Raw genomic sequence first — 12173 nt, forward strand, 5'->3', positions numbered from 1 at the left:
AACAACACAAAATTACCGTGTTGCAGTTTTGAAGGTCGGAAGTATGATATGGGTTTTATTGGGTGAAATTGAGGAGCCTGCAGGGCTGCTGTGTTCCTTTCTTTCTGGGGAAGAATGAATTTCGTTCATATCTGGGTTATTGGCACAATTCAGTCCCTTGCAGATAAAAGACCAAAATCTCCATTTTTTTTTTTTTTTTTTTTTTTTTTTTAACTAGCTGTCAGTGAGGATTGTTCCTAGCTTCCAGAGCCTGGCATATTCGTTTCATGGACACTTTCTTCCATCTTCAAAGCTAGTGTATTAGTTTCCTATCGATACATAATACATTACCATAAACTCAGTGACTGAAAACAATACAAATTTATTTTCTAAAATTGAAGTTTCAGCAGGGTTGCATTCTTTCTAGGGGTTCCTTGGGGGCCTATGTCAGCTTCTAGAGGCTGCTTGAATTCCTTGGCTAATAGCTCCTTCCTCCATCGTTAAAGTACATCACTCCATGGGGGGCACCTGGGTGGCTCGGTCGGTTGACCAGCCGACATTGGCTCAGGTCACGATCTCACAGTTCATGAGTTGGAGCCCCACATCGGTCTCCAGGCTGACCACACAGAGCCTGCTTGCAATTCTCTCTCTCTCCCTGTCTTTCTCTGCCCTTCCCCTGCTCACTCTTTCTGTCTTTCTCCAAATAAATAATAAACTTAAAAAAATAAAGTACATCACTCCAATGTCTGGTCACATCTCCTTCTTGTCACTTTGATCCTCCTGTCTTCCTCTCATAAGAATCTTTGAGATTGATTTGGGCCCATCTGGATAATCCAGAATATTCTCTCCATCTCCAGATGATTAATTTAATCACAACTGCCTAATCGTTTTTACCATTTAGGTTAACATATTAGCAGTTTCCAAGGATCAGGAAGTCATATTCGGAGGGTCATTATTCAGCCTATCGTTGCCAGCAACAGTGGGTCAAAGGTGGTTTTATTGTGATTTTTCTCTTCAACAGTTATGTCTTTCAAGGATTTGTGACTAGATTGGGCTCATTTGGACAATGCAAGATCATCTATTCCCACTTTAACTATATCTGCTAGGTCCCTTTTGTCATTCCAGGAATTAAGATATGGATAATCTTTGGTGGGTATTATTCTGTTTTCCACAAATAGCTGTTAGGTTTTCCACAGAAGAAGAAAGCCTGGTGACTGGAATAAACAAAGCCTGCACTACCAAAACGTACAAGTGGTCCCAGAGGGTTGAAACACACAGCACAAGGCAAAGAGAAAATATAAGAAGTGGTATAAAGGGTTTGTCACGTTAAAGATTTTTTTTTTTCCTTAGAAAACGAGAAGCCTCTGATGGATATGATGCGGAGGAGTTAACTGTTAAATCTGCAATTGAAAATATTTGGCCGTACAATTGTGGACACACAATTGCCAGCAGAAGGTAAAGTCCACTATAGCAAGAATTATTGTCTATGTGTTTTATCTGCTGCATTCCAGCACCTAAACTAATGATTGGCGTGCAATTTCTATTTAATAAATATTTGTTGAATGAAAGCACGAATGACTGAAGGAAGGATTTGGCAGACTGTTGCCACATTGTGCCAGGGATAGAGACATGAATGGGTGAATGCCGCAGTACAGTGTAACAGGATACAAAAAGATTGAGGGGCTGAATCAACCCGACAGAGACATGGATTTTGAATGGGGAGTTAGAGCAAGGAATGCTTCAGGTTGGCTGCTCACTCTTGTTTAAGCAGGCAGAAGCATTATGGTACATACATAGAAATAAGAATTCTAGGGAGAAAAGCGAGTTTATAGGGGAGCACAACTCTCGATTGGATGTGGGTCTCTCCAAGAGGAGAAATCAGGCAAACGGTTATCCAGGTACAGAGCTCAGGGGAGTGACAGTATTAAGTCAGGAATACTTATGTTCATTAAACTATATATTATGATTTTTCTTGGAAAAAGTAAGTCTGTACAAAAGATAATCTCGTTTAGATGGTAGCAATTTTCTAATTAGATGTGAATTTAATATGGAGTGTACTTAATGTGTTGTATTTAGTGACTCATTAACATTTAAAGTACGAATTTCTCTTCACACTTATGAATCCATGGAACAATCAAATAAAAGGTTAGATAATATAGCAAGAGTGAAGATACGTGTAAAGACTTTAAACAGATTCACGGTTACTCTTTAGGACCACAGATTTATGAAGTATGTAATGTTAGATGTTTCCAGAACGATTCAACCAGAAAATAGAAACTATTTCATGGAAAATAAATAAGCCCTATAATCTTGTTGATTTTGAAAGAATGTTTCTTTTGCTTAGCAGTGGTAACTGAAGAATTGTCTATTTTTGATTGGATTTAAACATCATTTTTCATACTGTATTAGACAAGGTTTTACTCTTATTTGGAATCAATAAGAGTCCAGGTTATGGGTAGATTTCCTGGAATTATGGGCCAAAAGTCATTGTTCCTCATGGTTTTTCAACTTCTATTACCTGTTATGAAGAAGAAAATTATTACATACATATCTATTCTCACGACTACAGTATCTTTAGGGATTAAAATATTTTATCAATACACTATATTAAGTTAATGTTTTCTCTCACTCTTAAATGTAAAAACCTTATCAAAGAAACCATACTCTATTACTTTGTTATATTACAGTGGCCTTAACTATATAGGGATTGAGCTAAATAAAAATGAAAACCTCTCGCCTCCTTAAAATAAGAGTTAAATACGGAAAGGAAAGAATTTCTGACAAACATGAATGACAATGGGAAATAAAAACTATTAGACAATTGTAACCAGGCTCACTCTCCCTATGCCAATAAAATCCCCTTCTACATCCTGACTGCACAGAAACTCCCCAAGTAACTTAAGCCAATTAATAATTACAAAGAGTATTCAGTTTTTTCAGTTGTCTACCTTAAAGGTATTTAAATTCTACTTACTTATTTTAGTTTAATAATTTATGATAAAAATTTGGACTATAAACAAAGGAGAGGAAAATTCACCTCCATTAAATTTTATAAACATCACCAAATGCCAGTCTATCACATAGTATTTCTGCTGAAATTTTGAACAAATTAGGACATTTTCTTGTTCCTTCTGTAAATATTTTATATACCTAATAAATCAAGATTTTAAAAACATAATCATAATATAAAACAAAATAAATAGCAATCCATTAATGTTACCTAGTGTTCAATGAGTGTTCAATTTTCCCTGGTTATTACAAACTCTTTTTTTTTTTTTTTATGTTGGTGAGTCAAAATCACTATCCAGAGTGTACTCATTTGGTTGATAGATCCTTGAATAATCTTTATTATTTTTATTATTTTTTAAGTTTATTTATTTATTTTTGATAGAGGAAGAGAGAGAGTAAGCATGTGACTGAGGGACAGAGAGAGAGAGAGAAAGAGACAGAATGCCAAGCAGGTTCTGCGCCGTCAGCTCACAGCTCCACATGGGTCTCGATCTAATGATCAACGAGATCATGACCTGAGTCGAAATTAAGAGTCTGAGACCTAACCGACTGAGCCACTCAGGCACCTCAGACCCTTGAATAATCTTTTTTACTGGCTTTATTTTTATAACAATCTCAGGCTCACAGAAAAATTGAGAGGAAAGTATAAATATTTCCCATATATCCGGGTCCCCACACATGCATAGCCTGCCCCTTATAACACCACTCATCAGAGTGGTACATTGTTACAACTGATGAACCTACATTCACGTATCATAATCACCTGAAGTCCATAGTTTACAGTTCATTCTCCTGGGATTGTACATTCTGTGAATTTTGACAAATGTATAATGACATGTGTATCCCTCATTAGAGCATCTCATGGGATATTTTCACTGCCCTAAAAACCCTCTGTGTTCTGCCTATTCATATTTCACTGCCCCTCTTCCTCCAATCCATGGCAACCACTGACCTTTTTATTGTCTCCATGGTTTTGCCTTTTACAGAATGCCATACAGTTGAAATCACATAGTATGTAGCCTTTTCATACTGCTTTCTTTCACTTAGTAATATGCATTAAAATGTCCTCTGTGTCTTTTCATGGCTTGATAGCTCATTTCTTTGTAGCGCTGAAAAATACTCCCTTCTCCTAATGTACTGTTCATTTATCCATTCACCTGCTTAAGACATCTTGATTGCTTCCAGGTTTTGACAATTATGAACAAAGTTGCTCTAAACATCCGTGTACAGGATTTTGTGTCCACATAAGTTCTCGGCTCCTGTGGGTAAATACTAACAAAGCAGGATTGTAGGATAGTATGGTAAAAGTATGTTGAGTTTTGTAAGAAACTACCAGTCTTCCAAAGTGGCTGTACTATTTCTCATTTCCACCAGCAATGAATGAGTTTCTGTTGCTCTACGTCTTTTCCAACATTTGGTGTGGCCAGTGGTCTGAATTTGGGCCATCCTAACAGGGGCATTGTGGTATCTCGTTACTGTTTTAATATGCATGTCCCTGATGACATATGATGTCGGGCATATGCTTATTTGTTTTCTGTGTATCTTTGATGAGGCATCTGCTAAGTAAGGTCTTTGGTCCATTTTTTAATCAAGTTGTTTATTTTCTTATTGTTGAGTTTAAATGTTTATCGTCTATTTTAGATAAAACTCCTGTATCAGGTATGTCTTTTGCAAATATTTCATCCCAGTCAAAAATTGTCTTCTTATTCTCAACATTACTTTTCACAGAACAGAAATTTTTAATTTTAATGATGTTCAGCCCACCAATTATCTTTTTCATGGATCATGTCTTTGGTGTGATGTCTAAAAAGACATCGCCATACTCAAGGTATCTAGGTTTTCTCCCATGTTATCTCTAGAAGTTTTACAGTTTCATATTTTACATTTAGATCTGTGATCCATTTTGAGTTAATTTTTGTGAAGCGTGTAAATTCTGTCTCAATCCATTATTTTGCAGGTGGGTGTCCAGTTTTTTTAGCACCATGTGTTAACACAACTATTTCAGTTCCATTGAATTGTTTTTGCTCCTTTCTCAAAGATCAGTTGACTATATTTATGAGGGTCTATCTCTGGGCTCTCTATTCTTTTCCACTGATTTATTTGTCTATTCTTTCATCAATTTCATGCTCTCTTACTGTAGTTTAATAGTAAGTCTTCAAGTCAAGTAGTGTTAGTCCTCCAACTTTGTTCTTCTCTCACTATTGTGTTGGCTATTCTTGGTCTTTAACTCTCCATATTAACTTCAGAATCATTTTGTCAATATCACAAAATAACTTGCTGAGACTTTGATGGGTATTGCATTGAATCTATAGATCGTATTAGGAAGAACAGATATCTTAACAATATTGAGTCTTCCTATCCAGAAACATGGAATATTTCTCCATTCATTTAGTTTCTTTTCATTTTGTTCATTAGATTTTAGAGGATTCTCATAAGATCTTGTACATATTTGGTTAGACTTATATCTAAGTATTCCATTTGGGGAGGGGGGACTAATGTAAATAATATGTTATGCTCTTCAGTTCAAATTCTAATGGCTCCTTAATGGTATAGAAAAAAGTGGTTGACTTTTGTATAATAACGTTGTATTCTATTGCCTTGCTATAACTACTTACTAGTTCCAGCAATTTTTTAAAAAATAATCTTTTAATATGCACCAGCTTTTCCCCTTAATGTATCTTTCTATGTTCTCCATTTAATGGATCATATAATTGTGTAGACTTTTAATATATCGCTTTATCCCATATATCTCTATAAACTGGTATTTAGATCCAGAGGGTTTATTAGATTAATTTTTCTGCCTCCTTCATTTATTCTTTTTTCTTTTCTTTTCTTTTCTTTCTTTCTTTCTTTCTTTCTTTCTTTCTTTCTCTCATTTTTGGTAAGCATACTGCATAAGTGTTGCTATATACACTTTATCACCTCCCAGCATGAGGCACATAAACTCTGGCCATTCCAATTTAAATGTTAGGATTGATAGAAGTGTTGTCAGTCTGATCCATCCATTACTAAGTTTTCTGTCAACATTTACCTACTGGTTTTAGCAATCCTTGATCAGTTGCAAAGTGCTTGCTTCTCTAATTCTGACATGTCTCACATTTACTAGCTATAATTAAAAAAAAAACAAATAATTTTCCCCGTTACTATTTGATTTCTGTGAAATATAGTCTGCATGTGACAGACATATAAATGCTTTATTCTTTCACTTTATTTTTATACGTTCAGAATACTGAGTTGGTGATTTAATTAATTCCAAAAGTTACCAATAAATATTTTAAACTATGCTTTGGACCTTTATTACAAATTTGCAGATTTTTATTTATTTGACATGTTATATCCACTGTAGTCATTATCATTTTTACAGCTATATTTACATCCAACTGTGTATACCAAACTGTTCATAATGTGTGTAACTCGATGAGTTTGGAAATAGGCAATAAGCAAACTCCTGTGATGCCATCATCGCCATCAAGATAAGGGAACAACTGGGGCGCCTGGGTGGCTCGGTCGGTTAAGCGGCCGACTTCGGCTCAGGTCATGATCTCGCAGTCCGTGAGTTCAAGCCCCGCGTCGGGCTCTGTGCTGACAGCTCGGAGCCTGGAGCCTGTTTCAGATTCTGTATCTCCCTCTCTCTGACCCTCCCCCATTCATGCTCTGTCTCTCTCTGTCTCAAAAATAAATAAAGGTTAAAAAAAAATTTAGGAAAAAAAAAAAAGATAAGGGAACAACCCAGCACCTTCCAGAGTTTTCTTGTGTCCTTTAGGTTTTGTTTTGCTGTTGTTTTGTGTTGCTGTTGTTTTGTTTGTTTTGTTCCATTTTTGTGGTAGGAACAGTTATCCTGAGAATTACCCTGTTGTAAAATTTTCAAGTGCACGATGCTGCGTGGGTGGATACAGTTTCAGTTATGATGAGTAGATAAGTTCTAGAGATCATTGTCACTTTTGATACTCCAGTTGTCTCATCTTTCCACACTGGAAGACTTTTCAAATTACATCCTTGTCTCTGTAGGCATGACATCCTTACTGTCTGGCTTTGAGTCTGGCTTTGAAGCCAGACAAAATGTTCCTGCCTCATAATGTGCACATCCTTCTCAAAACAAACAAACAAACAGACAGACAAGCAAAAATCAACTCTTTGCCTAAGGAGTATTAGCTCCTTTTAGTGAGAATTGGTATTTAGAAACTACAATCAGATGCTAGCGTTGCTCACTGCTACTAGGTTGTTATTGATGTCTTTTCTATCTACTTAGGAAGTTTCTAAGAAAGAAAAAATTAATCATGTCCATACCGATATTTTCAGTTCACTGTTTAAGATTACACAGTTTTTAAATATAATATTTTGGTTGCATATCTTTATCTCTTTCCCTTATGCTGAAAATCTTATAAGAACACACAAAAACACACATACACATGCATATGATACATACCAATATCACTAACAATATGATTCATGGAGTAACAAATGCCGTTATCGTTATTGTTACATGACATTGTCATTACCATTTTTTTCTATTACCATGTATCCATTTATTATTATTATCACTATTTGCAAATATGTATCTACCACTACGTATGAACAAGCAAATTCTGTTTCAGGTACTTGATGGTTTTTCTCTGTATGACTTTACCACCAACTTGATTAACAGTTAAACTCAAATTTTAATTTTTTAAAAATTTCACTTATTGCATTTTTAAAATTGTTAAGTTTGGGCTTTAGTTATGTCAAATATTTACATGGTTGCCAAGTATAACACATTATCTTTAATGTGATCTAGTCTTTTTTTTTAATTTTTTTTTTTTAACGTTTATTTATTTTTGAGACAGAGAGACAGAGCATGAACAGGGGAGGGTCAGAGAGAGAGGGAGACACAGAATCCGAAACAGGCTCCAGGCTCTGAGCTGTCAGCACAGAGCCCGACGCGGGGCTCGAACTCACGGACCGTGAGATCGTGACCTGAGCGAAGTCGGCCGCTTAACCGACTGAGCCACCCAGGCGCCCCTGTGATCTAGTCTTTATATCTATCTCATAGGTCCTATTTTCTTCCCTTTGACATAAGGTAGCCATTATTATTCAATTTTTGTTGTTATTATACCATCCTTTTAAAAATATAAACACAAAAATGCATATACCACCCATTTTCCTACACATTTCCTACTGTCAAATAAAATTTAGTGCTCTATTTGATGTCCTTCATTCAAGGTCTAACAATCCATGGATTGGGAGAGTACATACATGATGTCACAAGCAGTGGAGGACTGTTCTTGAGGGATCTGTGGCAAGAGTGAGTCTTACAGAACATTAGACCAGGCAGTGCATGATTAACTAGGAGATCGGGTTTTCCTTAAAAGGCCAGCAGGTCCTGTGTTTTGGGGGTAAGGTAAACTAGCTGACGCTGAGTTGGAGAGTTGTGACCAGCGTAGGTTAGGATTCCTTGACAGGTATTTCCCAGAAGAGCAGGCTGACACAGGTTTAGATTTGTGGTGTGGGCCGGGTCACTGGGGTGGCCTCTGCTTTGTGGGTCCCAATATATAAATTAACTTCATCACTACACATGATAGAATCCTGTATTTTCCTTCCAGCGTCTTACTTAAGAATATATACAAAATAGTATCAAGAGATGATCTTTGTCTCATGATCTGGATGTGCCATAGTTCTCTACCAGTACTCTATTACAGAACATTTGAGGTGCTTCCTGCCTTTGCCAATTATTAATGTGCTGCACATAATTACTTTGTGTCAAAATCACTTTGTTTTTGCCAATGTATCTTTGGGGTAGAATTCAGCTTGTTACTTATCTTTTTGTTTTGCTTATTTTTTGTCATCTGAAAGTGCCTTTAACGTAGTCAAATGTATTACTCTTTTATTTCTTCTGGATTAAAGTCATAGTGAATAATTTTCTCCCTTTCCGGACTGTGAAGACTCAATTTATGTGTTATTCCATTAGTTACATGGTATCAGTTTTTTCACATAGAGTTCTTGATCTATTTAGAACTTGATTCTGTTTCATGGTATAAAAATGAATCCATTTTTATACTTTTCCATATAACTATCTAGTCATTCCTACACCACTGACTACAACTCCTTCTTTCCTCCATCCATTTCAGATGCCATCTAGGACTGTCCCAGCAATGGTGTGTGCTGTATTTGTAGTCAAGGAAGAGTTTTCTTATAGAAAGAATTTGCTTGAGTTACTGCTTCCACCACGACAAGTTGAGGAAATGCATAGCGCTACCTGGCTGGGCCAATTGTTATCCTTATGCTCTTGCCTTATTGGACTTTTCCAGGACCCTGGCTTTCTGTGATGCTCTTCCCTCTGCCAGAGGAGGCCAAGTGGTACAGCAAAGAAGGGCAAGGGAATGAATGAAAATTTGGGGATTGAAGGAACTAATGATTAATCATTTCCTTTCTCTTCTCTCAGAGGAACTATTCCCAAGTGCAGTATTTCATTGGGTTTCTCAAAGCAAATACCATCAGGGTGAGCAATCAGTTAGAAGTTGTGGCAGTTCAATGGAGGACACTCTCTAATGGGGTTTCCCAACTTTTCTGACTCACTTTTTCCCCCTTTCTCTTCTGTTTCCTTCAGGTTTCATCCTCAAATCTCTAGCTATAAGCTTTTGCCCCAGACTCAGTTTGTTTGAGAACCCCGACTGAGAATTATCTGTTTACACAAAGAACAATCACAAGTTGTTTCAATTATAAAGGCTCTGTATTATTATTTAATAGTGACCAAGATGACCTTAATGTTCTGGGACTAAATTTTAGATAGACTGCTTGCTGCTTCTACCTTCCTGTTCTCCCTTTCCTTAAAGGCAATACGCTAGAAAATTGATCATTGTAGGGGCACCTGGGTGGCTCAGTTGGTAAGCTTCTGACTTGGGCTCAGGTCATGATCTCGCGGTTTGTGAGTTCCAGCCCCATGTCAGGCTCTGACACGGGCTGACAGCTTGGAGCCTGCTTTGGATTCTGTCACTCCCTCTCTTTCTGCCCCTACATCACTCACACTCTCTCTTTCTCTCTCTCTCTCAAAAAGATAAATAAATAAACATTTTTAAAAATTTTTAAAAAGAAAAAAGAGAAGAAAATTTATCATTGTCAATTCTGTCTCTTCCTCTTTGGCATGTAAATATTTCACAGAGCTTTTTGCCAGTTTTACAACCCAGGCTGCAAATCAGAGATAAGGGCACCAGCATAGTGTGGTCCTTGGTGAGTGCCCTCTTCCTGGTCTGCGGAGGGCTATCTTTTTGCTGGGCCCTCACATGGTAGAAAGAGGGCTGGCTAGCTACATGGCTACTTCTTGTAAGGGCACTGATCCCATTCATGAGGACTTCACTCTCATGACCTAATTACCTCTCAAAGTCCTCATCTTCAAATACCATCACATTGGAATTAGAGTTTCAACATATGAATTCCGGGGCAGGGATGCACAAATTCATTCCACTGCAACATCTGAATAGTTCAGCAATAAGCCTACATTTAGTCATAGCTTGATTCAAGGGTCCCCAAAATGTCACAGGTCTTCTGTTTCCTTCTATCTCCTCTCCGGTATCTCTTGTATCTTCAGTTGGCTGCAGTCAAAAAAAAAAAAAAAAATCTTCCCTTGAGAAAGCAAGATATCCATGGCAATCTTTGATTTCACATTCCTTAGATTCAACTCCAGTTAGGAATATCACTGATGTTGTCCTAGCATTTATATGTCCTGTGGCTTTTCATTGCTTCTGCTTAGGCCTTTTGTCCCTCTCAGAACTATTTACTATATTTAGGGAAACACAATAATTTAATTGACTCTGGCATAGATGACACACTTAATTAACCAAAACTAAAGTTTTACCCGAACAAACACAGGTGCTAATATTGGGTGGGGAAGTAGATATCAACAAGTTTGTTTGAAGTTACTAGAAGACAGTGAGTGAGTTTTAAGAAAGAAAATAAAATCTATTCATAATGTCTGTTTTGCTGCCCCAAATCTCAAGATGGCTTCCCATAATGGTGAAGCCATTGCTTCAATCATATCAACTACACAATAGGACACCCAAGTGCTAATACTTAACCATCCAGTCCCCTTTGTGGTGAGTGACGTTGTCTTCCCAAATGCCTTAGTAGGGGTGCATTTAAACATAGTGCTTAAAACCAGATTATTTGCGTGAATATCTGCATACATAAAATTCTTAACATTAGTCCCTTGTGTCCCCAAAAAGGACATGCAACAAGGACTATCATTACTAGCATGCAAATATAATTTCACCCAGATTTTAATATCTAAGACAACTTCCAAATGTTTGTAAGGGAATCAAAGATTCAGGCCCTGCCCATAGGAACTGGAAAGTGTTGGGGAGAATTGCCTGTACCTATTGCAGAAGATAGTTAAAGAGATAGATGTATTTGAAAAAGAAGAAGAGGAAGAAGAGGGAGAAGGAGAAGGAGAAAAAGAAGAAGGAGGAGATGGAAAACAACTAGCTTTCAGAAACATTAATTTTTGAGTTTCTAACAGATAGGTACAACTAGGGGGAGGGAACTGAAAACAACTGACTTTTTTTTTTTTTCCATCAACTGCTTTATTGCACTTTCTGGAGTAGGATTCCAACTAGACCTGTTGAAATGTAATAACCAAGATCTTACTTCGTGTTGTTCTTATTTGAAAACTATCCTGGAGGCTGCAAATCTATGGTAAAATTTACCTTGCCAGCCTCTGGTTTTCATTGTGCCAGAGTAATTAATTGCATAAGCTCAATCCATTGTCTATATGTAATGTAGGATAAATAGGATATTTGTCTTTAACAAGGTAATACTCCCCAACTCTTACCACCAAGACAAAGTTTTGCTTTGCTTTTCATTCTTTCTCAAAACTGACTGTAACTGAATATTTTTAACACTGATTTTATTTTTAGTTTGAGGAAAAGTCTGTGCAACGTTAATGCAAATGAGGACTCATTGTTGACAAATATAAATATGTCATAAAACAACTACGAAGTGTTCCAAAAATTCTCATTTTTTCAGAGAAAACAAATCTTTTTATTTCCACCAATCACGGGGAAAAGGGAGGAATATGAGAGGTAGCTCACATTTTAACCACAGTTGGTTTAATGTGACTCCTTTGTGATATGAAATACATATCATGCACTAGTTTTATTACTTTTGAGATATAGTTACATTGAGTTAAATTTTGATTAGGTTTCTTCTTATGATTC

The sequence above is a fragment of the Panthera tigris genome, chromosome D2 (genome assembly GCF_018350195.1).
Source record: "Panthera tigris isolate Pti1 chromosome D2, P.tigris_Pti1_mat1.1, whole genome shotgun sequence".
In the NCBI taxonomy this organism is placed as follows: domain Eukaryota; kingdom Metazoa; phylum Chordata; class Mammalia; order Carnivora; family Felidae; genus Panthera; species Panthera tigris.